Genomic DNA, 12,399 nt, shown 5'->3' on the forward strand with positions numbered 1-12,399 from the left:
GAATGCTTACAGTACCATTAATTTAATTTGTATATGTGAGCCCCCACACACCTATATACAAACACACCCTGATCCAGAACAATGACTTAGTGAAGAACTGGATTTCCACTCTGTCACACAAACTGAGGAAAACACTGAAGTAGGGCATTTCTGATTGATTTTACCGTTGCTGAAATTTTCTTTTCCTTTATAACATAGACTCCTTCTTTGGAGATTTCAAAAATAAAATATTTTTTTTATTGTATGTTATTTCTTTTAATTTTCATAATTTATTTAAACTTAATTTTAAGTTGAAAATAAAAATTATATATGTTCATGGCATTCAACGTGAGGTTTCATATATGTATACATTGTGGAATGACAAAATGGAGCTAATTAGTATACTCATTTCCTCACATACATATTTCATTGTGATGAGAACATGTTTACAATCTACACTTACAGCTGTTTTCAAGTATACAATGCTTAGTTATTAACTATAGTTGTCATGCTGTTCAGTAGATCTCTAGAACTATTCCTATCTGAAATTTTGTATTGTTTGACTAACATCTCCCGAGTCCCTCCACGGCCCCTGCCTCTGGTAACCACCTTTCTGCTCTCTACAAGCATGAGTTCAACTTTGTTAGATTCCACGTAGAAGTGAGATCATGCAGCATTTGTCTTTCTGTCTTTGCTCTTTACAACTTTGTCACGTATTTATTCACCTTTCCAGAGGGGGTCTCACTCTGTCACCCAGGCTGGAGTACAGTGACACAAACACGGCTCACCATGGCCTCCACCTCCCGTGGTCAAGAGATCCTCCCACTTCAGCCTCCTGAGTAGCTAATACCACAGGCGTCCACACCACACCTGGCTAATTGTTGTATTTTTTCTAGAGATGGGCTTCCTCCATGTTGCCCAGGTCGATCGCCAACTCCTGGGCTCAAGTGCTCCACATGTCTTGGCATGCCAAAGAACCGGGATTAGAGGCATGAGCCACCGTGCCCGGCCTCGGCTTTATTTCACTCAGTATAACATCGTCTAGGCTCATTCATGTTACAAATGACATGTTCACCTTCCTTTTTTTTAAATAGCATTCTATTGGATGTGTATGTTTTTTTTTTTTTTTTTTTTTTTTTTTTTTGACAGAGTTTCCCTCCCGTCGCCCGGACAGGAGTGCAGTGGCATGATGTTGGCTCACTACATCCTCTGCCTCCCGGGTGCAAGCTGATCTGGGCACAATGGTGTTCATAGCCACTGCAGGATTCATCTTCAACATCTTCTCATCTCTTCTTAAAACAAGCTGTACCTTCGTCAACAGCTGATTTCTTCGGGGGACTCTCCTTATAAGCTTTACATAAAACATCAATGAATTCTTCATTCCTCCACCCAAGCTTCACCGTAAATTTGATGTTTGTTTTTGCTGCCATTTTAGCGGAATTCGTGTTGCTCTGATAGGAGTCCTTTTCAGTGGGTGTCTCATGCTTCTTAGTGCCTCAGAGTGGATCTGGTTCAGAAAGGTTATAACAAGTTAGTATAAGTTTTAGTGTAAAACAACTGAAATCCATGCAGAGATTTTTCACAACGTCCATTTTCTGTGAACCTTTTGAAGACCCCCTGTGTTGAACGTTGGCCATGTCCTTGGAGAGAAGTGGATGCCGTCCACTTCCTGTCCTCAAATTGCCCACAGTGCAGGAGTGCACAGAGCAGGGAAAGGCCACCCCAGCGAGGTCCTGCCCTCCAACGTGCAGCAGACTGCCGGCCCAATCCTGACTCCCTGGTGTGCTGTGTGGGCCAGAGCAAGTTGACGAACCTCCCTGAAGCTCAGTTTACTCCTATGTAGCTCAGAACCAGTAGCCATGATAGGACTGCTTGGCAGGGACGGTTAATTAACTCAGGAAAAGCAACCTAGCTCCAAGGGTAGCAACCAGGAGTTCCAGTTGATTCCATCCGCAGACCCTCTGAGGCGTTCCCAAGCTGCGGTGTGGCGGAAAATTAATTGGGTTTAGTGTGATTGGATTGAAGTGCCAATCTAATCAAGGGGAAGTCCCGCCCACTCTGCCCTGTGCCTATATAAAGGCGAGGCGCGGCGGCCGCGGCACTCACTGAAGCCCGCGAGTCCGCAGAGCAGCAGAGCCAGGCCAGTGCTCCAGAAGGCAGCAAGATGTTGAGAGCCACAGCTCCTTGCTGGTTCCCACCCGGATATCCAGAAGCTAAGAAGGTGGCCGAGGAGCTGGCCCTCGAGGCTCTAGAGCTCCCACTGCCCTCTCATCAACCTGCCCGGAACTTCGGGCTCTGGGTGCCCCAGATGTACAACCAGGCCTCAGCGCTTGTGGGGATCCAGGCGGAGCCTCAGAATAGCGGTCCGGCCGTGGCCCCAGAGTGGCCCAAGATGGTGACGGAGGCGTGGTACTTCCCTGCGCAGAGGGCATCGGCCTGCCAGCCGCCAGCCGCCCCAAGGCTGACAGAGAGGCCCCCCGCAGTCCGCATCTCAGCCCCCAGGGAGAGGAAGAGGATCGCCCACTTTCCCAGCCCTTGCTTGGACACAGGTCCCACAGATGCCAAGAGAACCCTGGCGTCCAGCAGCCACCAACGCTCCGATGGCTCCAAGGTCGGCACACAGCCATGGAAGACGCACAACAGGTCAGGGATGGCATACAGGACCTCCACCACCGACAGCTCTAAGCGAATCGCCCATCGTCCATCCTTACGGAGTCTGAAGAAACCCATCCTCCTCCGAAAGTCTGGGTGCCGAGTCCCCACCGTCATCCGCCGAGGCTATCTCCAACTGCTCACCAAAGAGTGTCTCCAGTTCTGCGCCTCCGAGCAGGAGGCGAAGGAGAAGGCGCTGAACGAGGAGAAGGTGGCCCACGACCGCAGCCCCAACAAGAACGTCTACCTGAATGTGGTGCTGAACGCCCTCAAGAGACTGAAGGGCCTGACCCCCAGCTCCATGCCCGGCCTCAGCAGGACCGCTCTGTACAGCCGCCTCCAGGACTTCCTGCTCACTCGGGAGCAGCTCAAGGAGAACGGCTACCCCTTCCCGCACCCCGAGCGGCCCGGAGGCGCCGTCCTCTTCACTGCCCAGGGGAAGGGGCCAGGCGACTCCTCCCGCAGGGTCTGCTGCCGCTGTGGCACCGAGTACCTGGTGTCCCCTTCGGGCCGCTGTGTACGCGACCAGGTGTGTTACTACCACTGGGGGAGGGTCCGCTCCAGCCAAGTGGCCGGAGGCCGGCTTACCCAGTACACCTGCTGTGCAGCCGCTCCTGGCTCCGTGGGCTGCCAGGTGGCAAAGCAGCACGTGCGGGACGGCCGCAAGGAGAGCCTGGATGGCTTCGTGAAGACCTTCAAGAAAGAGTTTTCCAGAGACGCTTATCCCGGAATCTACGCCTTGGACTGTGAGATGTGCTACACCACGCACGGCCTAGAGCTGACCCGTGTCACCGTGGTGGACGCCGACATGCGGGTGGTGTACGACACCTTCGTCAAGCCCGACAACGAGATCGTGGACTACAACACCAGGTTTTCCGGCGTGACCGAGGCCGACGTCGCCCAGACCAGCATCACGTTGCCGAAAGTCCAAGCCATCCTGCTGAGCTTTTTCAGCGCCCAAACCATCCTCATCGGGCACAGCCTGGAGAGCGACCTGCTGGCCCTGAAGCTGATCCACAGCACCGTGGTGGACACGGCGGTGCTCTTCCCGCACTACCGGGGTTTCCCCTACAAGCGCTCCCTAAGGAATCTCACGGCCGACTACCTCGGACAGATCATCCAGGACAGCCAGGACGGGCACGACTCCTGCCAGGACGCAAACGCCTGCCTGCAGCTGGTGATGTGGAAAGTCCGCGAGCGCCCGTCCGCCTCTCCCGCCGCCCTGGCCTGTCCTCAGACCCAGGCCTCTTCCACAACTGCGATCGCTCCCGAGAGCTAACCCAGTCCACCTGGCCGCAAAGCGACAGAAACCGAAGCAGCCGGTTTTGCAGGAGAGGGAAAAAAGCCAAGACTAACCCCGACCCCGACTTCCAGTCCCCCGGAGTCCCTGCCGCGGCCCCTCGCGACTGTCCCCATCCCTCTGCCCCTCCCAGACCTCTATCCTTCCACCAATCGCCTCCACCAGCCCCGAGCCCCCACTCCCAGGCCCCCGAGTCCCTGCCGCGGTCCCTCGCGACTGTCTCCATCCCTCAGCCCATCCCAGACCTCTGTCCTTCTTCCACCGCTAGCCTCCCTCAGCCCACCTGGACTTCCTTGGTCTCTGAGAACAAAGCCAGCCCCCTGGCCCTCCAGCCTCCTGCCAGTCTTCCCTGCTGGGCGTCTTCCTCTTCTCTGGGGCTTTCGGAACCTCCCCTCCCCCACCCGAGTTTTCCCCCACCCCCGGGGGCTGGCACAGAATCAATGTCTCTAGGAATTTCAAACGTAAAAATAAAAGAATTTAAAAACGACGGAAAGGCATTTGCTCCTCCATGTGCGCTCACCTGTTTTTCTGTAGAGGCACCACGCTGAGGTGGGTGAAGCACTTGGGCTCTGGAATTACACATCTGGCTTCAAATTCAACTTCCACCACTTACTGGCTTTGTCATATTGGACAAAGGACGTTTTTGTGCTTCTACGTATTTATCTTTAAAGCGTGATCATAAGGTCACGATAAGGCATGAATGAAGCAACACATGGCAGGCCTTGAAACAATCGCACATAGTAGGTATTCGATTCATGTTAACTGTGTTTCCTTCTTAAAATGGCTTACATTGGGAAATCGTGAACACTGTATCATTAACCCTTGGAACAACCCAATGGGTAGGTAAATAAAGCTTAATTTTATACCTCAAGAAACCATGCGTCTTCACCTGCGCCAAATGCTCATGATTGTAAGGAGCACTGGTGGTTCGTTTATTATGTACTTGGTACTTTGCACCTATTAACCCAGTTAATCCTCTTAATAGTTGTGAGAGGGATAGCGTTCTTATCCCCATTTTACAGATGAGGAAACTGAAGCACAAGTGTTAAGCAGTTTATCTGAGGTATCCTAGCTACAAGTCAGGTGCAGTCAGCCTGGCTGCAGAGCCCTTGCTCTGTCCGCTGCACTACCTGACTTCCCAGGAGTATGTATGGTGAGAGTCAAAGTGGATTCTTCCACACAACCAACCAATTACAATGTCTGAATCAGTCAGGCGACTTGCAACTGGGCTCCAGGAGAGAAGGAATCATCACACCTCTCTAAATCCATGTTCCCATTTTGAATCTTCAATGAGAGACGAGACGCTAAGTAGCTAGTTTTGGTGGAGTGGCTGATTTTACACGTGTTTGTGTGTGTGTGTGCGTGCGTGTGTGTGTGTGTGTGTGTATGTGCACCTAACTAAAGTAAACTGATAGTTTGAATGCTTACAGTACCATTAATTTAATTTGTATATGTGAGCCCCACACACCTATATACAAACACACCCTGATCCAGAACAATGACTTAGTGAAGAACGGGATTTCCACTCTGTCACACAAATTCAGGAAAGCACTGAAGTAGGGCATTTCTGATTGATTTTACCATTGCTGGAATTTTCCTTTACAACATAGACTCCTTCTGTGGAGATTCCATAAATAAAGTCTTTTTTTTTTATTGTGCGATATTTCTTTTAATTTTCATAATTTATTTAAATTTTAAATTTTAATTTTAAGTTGAAAATAAAAATTATACGTTCATGTCGTTCAACATGAGGTTTCATATATGTATACGTTGTGGAATGACAAAATGGAGTTATTAGCATACTCATTTCCTCACATACATATTTCATTGTGATGAGAACATGTTTACAATCTACACTTACAGCTGTTTTCAAGTATACAATGCTTAGTTATTAACTATAGTTATCATGCTGTTCAGTAGATCTCTAGAACTATTCCTATCTGAAACTTTATATTGTTAGACTAACATCTCCCCCATCCCTCCTGGGCCCCTGCCTCGGGTAACCACCATTCTGCTCTCTACAACCATGAGTTCAATTTTGTTAGATTCCACGTAGAAGTGAGATCATGCAGCATTTGTCTTTCTGTGCTTGCTCTTTACAACTTTGTCACGTATTTATTCATCTTTCCAGACAAGGTCTCACTCTGTCACCCTGGCTGGAGTACAGTGACACAAACACGGCTCACCATGGCCTCCACCTCCCGCGGTCAAGAGATCCTCCCACTTCAGCCTCCTGAGTAGCTAATACCACAGGCGTCCACACCACACCTGGCTAATTGTTGTATTTTTTCTAGAGATGGGCTTCCTCCATGTTGCCCAGGTTGATCGCCAACTCCTGGGCTCAAGTGCTCCACCTGTCTTGGCATGCCAAAGAACCGGGATTAGAGGCATGAGCCACCGTGCCCGGCCTCGGCTTTATTTCACTCAGTATAACATCGTCTAGGCTCATTCATGTTACAAATGACATGTTTCCCTTCTTTTTTTTTAAATAGCATTCTATTGGATGTGTATGTCTTTTTTTTTTTTTTTTTTTTTTTTGACAGAGTTTCCCTCCCGTCGCCCGGACAGGAGTGCAGTGGCATGATGTTGGCTCACTACATCCTCTGCCTCCCAGGTGCAAGCTGATCTGGGCACAATGGTGTTCATAGCCACTGCAGGATTCATCTTCAACATCTTCTCATCTCTTCTTAAAACAAGCTGTACCTTCGTCAACAGCTGATTTCTTCGGGGGACTCTCCTTATAAGCTTTACATAAAACATCAATGAATTCTTCATTCCTCCACCCAAGCTTCACCGTAAATTTGATGTTTGTTTTTGCTGCCATTTTAGCGGAATTCGTGTTGCTCTGATAGGAGGCCTTTTCAGTGGGTGTCTCATCCTTCTTAGTGCCTCAGAGTGGATCTGGTTCAGAAAGGTTATAACAAGTTAGTATAAGTTTGTTTTAGTGTAAAACAACTGAAATCCATGCAGAGATTTTTCACAACGTCCATTTTCTGTGAACCTTTTGAAGACCCCCTGTGTTAAACGTTGGCCAGGTCCTTGGAGAGAAGTGGATGCCGTCCACTTCCTGTCCTCAAATTGCCCACAGTGCAGGAGTGCACAGAGCAGGGAAAGGCCACCCCAGAGAGGTCCTGCCCTCCAGCGTGCAGCAGACTGCCGGCCCAATCCTGACTCCCTGGTGTGCTGTGTGGGCCAGAGCAAGTTGATGAACCTCCCTGAAGCTCAGTTTACTCCTATGTAGCTCAGAACCAGTAGCCATGATAGGACTGCTTGGCAGGGACGGTTAATTAACTCAGGAAAAGCAACCTAGCTCCAAGGGTAGCAACCAGGAGTTCCAGTTGATTCCATCCGCAGACCCTCTGAGGCGTTCCCAAGCTGCGGTGTGGTGGAATATTAATTGGGTTTAGAGTGATTGGATTGAAGTGCCAATCTAATCAAGGAGAAGTCCCGCCCAAAGGGCAAAAAGCCAAGACTAACCCCGACCCCGACTCCCAGTCCCCCGGAGTACCTACCGCGGCCCCTCGCGACTGCCCCCATCCCTCTGCCCCTCCCAGACCTCTATCCTTCCACCAATCGCCTCCCCCAGCCCCGAGCCCCCACTCCCAGGCCCCCGAGTCCCTGCCGCGGTCCCTCGCGCCTGGCCCCATCCCTCTGCCCCTCCCAGACCTCTGTCCTTCTTCCACCGCTAGCCTCCCTCAGCCCACCTGGACTTCCATGATCTCTGAGAACAAAGCCAGCCCCCTGGCCCCCCAGCCTCCTGCCAGTCTTCCCTCCTGGGCGTCTTCCTCTTCTCTGGGGCTTTCGGAACCTCCCCTCCCCCACCCGAGCTTTCCCCCACCCCCGGGGGCTGGCAAAGAATCAATGTCTCTAGGAATTTCAAATGTAAAAATAAAAGAATTTAAAAACAACGGAAAGGCATTTGCTCCTCCATGTGCGCTTACCTGTTTTTCTGTAGAGGCACCACGCTGAGGTGGGTGAAGCACTTGGGCTCTGGAATTACACATCTGGCTTCAAATTCAACTTACACCACTTACTGGCTTTGTCATATTCGACAAAAGACGTCTTTGTGCGTCTTCGTTTTTTCTTTAATGTGTAATCATAATTGTCACGGTGAGGAATGAATGAAGCAACACATGGCAAGCCTTGAAACAATCGCACATAGTAGGTACTCCATTCATGTTAACTCTGTTTCCTTCTTATAATAGCTTATAATGGGAATTCGTGAAGACTGTATCATTAATCCTTGGAACAACCCAATGGGTAGGTAAATAAAGCTTAATTTTATACCTCAAGAAACCATGCGTCTTCACCTGCGCCAAATGCTCATGATTGTAAGGAGCACTGGTGGTTCGTTTATTATGTACTTGGTACTTTGCACCTATTAACCCAGTTAGTCCTCTTAATAGTTGTGAGAGGAATAGCGTTCTCATCCCCATTTTACAGATGAGGAAACTGAAGCACAAGTGTTAAGCAGTTTATCCGAGGTATCCTAGCTACAAGACAGGTGCAGTCAGCCTGGCTGCAGAGCCCTTGCTCTGTCCGCTGCACTACCTGACTTCCCAGGAGTATGTATGGTGAGAGTCAAAGTGGATTCTTCCACACAACCAACCAATTACAATGTCTGATCAGTCAGGCGACTTCCAACTGGGCTCCAGGAGAGAAGGAATCATCACACCTCTCTAAATCCATGTTCCCATTTTGAATCTTCAATGAGAGACGAGACACTAAGTAGCTAGTTTTGGTGGAGTGGCTGATTTTACACGTGTTTGTGTGTGTGTGTGTGTGTGTGTGTGTGCGTGCGTGTGTGTGTGTGTGTGTGTGTCTGTGTACCTCACTAAAGTAAACTGATAGTTTGAATGCTTACAGTACCATTAATTTAATTTGTATATGTGAGCCCCCACACACCTATATACAAACACACCCTGTTCCAGAACAATGACTTAGTGAAGAACTGGATTTCCACTCTGTCACACAAACTGAGGAAAGCACTGAAGTAGGGCATTTCTGATTGATTTTACCGTTGCTGGAATTTTCCTTTACAACATAGACTCCTTCTGTGGAGATTCCATAAATAAAGTCTTTTTTTTTTTATTGTGCGATATTTCTTTTAATTTTCATAATTTATTTAAATTTTAAATTTTAATTTTAAGTTGAAAATAAAAATTATACGTTCATGTCGTTCAACATGAGGTTTCATATATGTATACGTTGTGCAATGACAAAATGGAGCTAATTAGCATACTCATTTCCTCACATACATATTTCATTGTGATGAGAACATGTTTACAATCTACACTTACAGCTGTTTTCAAGTATACAATGCTTAGTTATTAACTATAGTTATCATGCTGTTCAGTAGATCTCTAGAACTATTCCTATCTGAAACTTTATATTGTGTGACTAACATCTCCCCCATCCCTCCTGGGCCCCTGCCTCGGGTAACCACCATTCTGCTCTCTACAACCATGAGTTCAATTTTGTTAGATTCCACGTAGAAGTGAGATCATGCAGCATTTGTCTTTCTGTGCTTGCTCTTTACAACTTTGTCACGTATTTATTCATCTTTCCAGACAAGGTCTCACTCTGTCACCCTGGCTGGAGTACAGTGACACAAACACGGCTCACCATGGCCTCCACCTCCCGCGGTCAAGAGATCCTCCCACTTCAGCCTCCTGAGTAGCTAATACCACAGGCGTCCACACCACACCTGGCTAATTGTTGTATTTTTTCTAGAGATGGGCTTCCTCCATGTTGCCCAGGTTGATCGCCAACTCCTGGGCTCAAGTGCTCCACCTGTCTTGGCATGCCAAAGAACCGGGATTAGAGGCATGAGCCACCGTGCCCGGCCTCGGCTTTATTTCACTCAGTATAACATCGTCTAGGCTCATTCATGTTACAAATGACATGTTTCCCTTCTTTTTTTTTAAATAGCATTCTATTGGATGTGTATGTCTTTTTTTTTTTTTTTTTTTTTTTGACAGAGTTTCCCTCCCGTCGCCCGGACAGGAGTGCAGTGGCATGATGTTGGCTCACTACATCCTCTGCCTCCCAGGTGCAAGCTGATCTGGGCACAATGGTGTTCATAGCCACTGCAGGATTCATCTTCAACATCTTCTCATCTCTTCTTAAAACAAGCTGTACCTTCGTCAACAGCTGATTTCTTCGGGGGACTCTCCTTATAAGCTTTACATAAAACATCAATGAATTCTTCATTCCTCCACCCAAGCTTCACCGTAAATTTGATGTTTGTTTTTGCTGCCATTTTAGCGGAATTCGTGTTGCTCTGATAGGAGGCCTTTTCAGTGGGTGTCTCATCCTTCTTAGTGCCTCAGAGTGGATCTGGTTCAGAAAGGTTATAACAAGTTAGTATAAGTTTGTTTTAGTGTAAAACAACTGAAATCCATGCAGAGATTTTTCACAACGTCCATTTTCTGTGAACCTTTTGAAGACCCCCTGTGTTAAACGTTGGCCAGGTCCTTGGAGAGAAGTGGATGCCGTCCACTTCCTGTCCTCAAATTGCCCACAGTGCAGGAGTGCACAGAGCAGGGAAAGGCCACCCCAGAGAGGTCCTGCCCTCCAGCGTGCAGCAGACTGCCGGCCCAATCCTGACTCCCTGGTGTGCTGTGTGGGCCAGAGCAAGTTGATGAACCTCCCTGAAGCTCAGTTTACTCCTATGTAGCTCAGAACCAGTAGCCATGATAGGACTGCTTGGCAGGGACGGTTAATTAACTCAGGAAAAGCAACCTAGCTCCAAGGGTAGCAACCAGGAGTTCCAGTTGATTCCATCCGCAGACCCTCTGAGGCGTTCCCAAGCTGCGGTGTGGTGGAATATTAATTGGGTTTAGAGTGATTGGATTGAAGTGCCAATCTAATCAAGGAGAAGTCCCGCCCAAAGGGCAAAAAGCCAAGACTAACCCCGACCCCGACTCCCAGTCCCCCGGAGTACCTACCGCGGCCCCTCGCGACTGCCCCCATCCCTCTGCCCCTCCCAGACCTCTATCCTTCCACCAATCGCCTCCCCCAGCCCCGAGCCCCCACTCCCAGGCCCCCGAGTCCCTGCCGCGGTCCCTCGAGCCTGGCCCCATCCCTCTGCCCCTCCCAGACCTCTGTCCTTCTTCCACCGCTAGCCTCCCTCAGCCCACCTGGACTTCCACGATCTCTGAGAACAAAGCCAGCCCCCTGGCCCCCCAGCCTCCTGCCAGTCTTCCTTCCTGGGCGTCTTCCTCTTCTCTGGGGCTTTCGGAACCTCCCCTCCCCCACCCGAGCTTTCCCCCACCCCCGGGGGCTGGCAAAGAATCAATGTCTCTAGGAATTTCAAATGTAAAAATAAAAGAATTTAAAAACAACGGAAAGGCATTTGCTCCTCCATGTGCCCTTACCTGTTTTTCTGTAGAGGCACCACGCTGAGGTGGGTGAAGCACTTGGGCTCTGGAATTACACATCTGGCTTCAAATTCAACTTACACCACTTACTGGCTTTGTCATATTCGACAAAAGACGTCTTTGTGCTTCTACGTATTTATCTTTAAAGCGTGATCATAAGGTCACGATAAGGCATGAATGAAGCAACACATGGCAGGCCTTGAAACAATCGCACATAGTACGTATTCGATTCATGTTAACTATGTTTCCTTCTTAAAATGGCTTACATTGGGAAATCGTGAACACTGTATCATTAACCCTTGGAACAACCCAATGGGTAGGTAAATAAAGCTTAATTTTATACCTCAAGAAACCATGCGTCTTCACCTGCGCCAAATGCTCATGATTGTAAGGAGCACTGGTGGTTCGTTTATTATGTACTTGGTACTTTGCACCTATTAACCCAGTTAGTCCTCATAATAGTTGTGAGAGAGATAGCGTTTTATCCCCATTTTACAGATGAGGAAACTGAATCACAAGTGTTAAGCAGTTTATCTGAGGTATCCTAGCTACAAGTCAGGTGCAGTCAGCCTGGCTGCAGAGCCCTTGCTCTGTCCGCTGCACTACCTGACTTCCCAGGGGTATGTATGGTGAGAGTCAAAGTGGATTCTTCCACACAACCAACCAATTACAATGTCTGAATCAGTCAGGCGACTTGCAACTGGGCTCCAGGAGAGAAGGAATCATCACGCCTCTCTAAATCCATGTTCCCATTTTGAATCTTCAATGAGAGACGAGACGCTAAGTAGCTAGTTTTGGTGGAGTGGCTGATTTTACACGTGTTTGTGTGTGTGTGTGTGTGTGTGTGTGCGTGCGTGCGTGTGTGTGTGTGTGTGTATGTGCACCTAACTAAAGTAAACTGATAGTTTGAATGCTTACAGTACCATTAATTTAATTTGTATATGTGAGCCCCACACACCTATATACAAACACACCCTGATCCAGAACAATGACTTAGTGAAGAACGGGATTTCCACTCTGTCACACAAATTCAGGAAAGCACTGAAGTAGGGCATTTCTGATTGATTTTACCATTGCTGGAATTTT

General features: G+C 48.5%; 1 pseudogene; it reads left to right on the forward strand.

Annotated features, from left to right (window-relative positions):
* The first annotated feature begins 955 nt into the window (after window positions 1–955).
* LOC135964509 (exonuclease GOR-like) lies at window positions 956–4,199 on the forward strand (annotated as a pseudogene).
* Window positions 4,200–12,399: the final 8,200 nt, after the last annotated feature.

This window comes from Macaca fascicularis, chromosome 8 (assembly GCF_037993035.2).
Source record: "Macaca fascicularis isolate 582-1 chromosome 8, T2T-MFA8v1.1".
NCBI classification, from domain to species: Eukaryota; Metazoa; Chordata; class Mammalia; order Primates; family Cercopithecidae; genus Macaca; species Macaca fascicularis.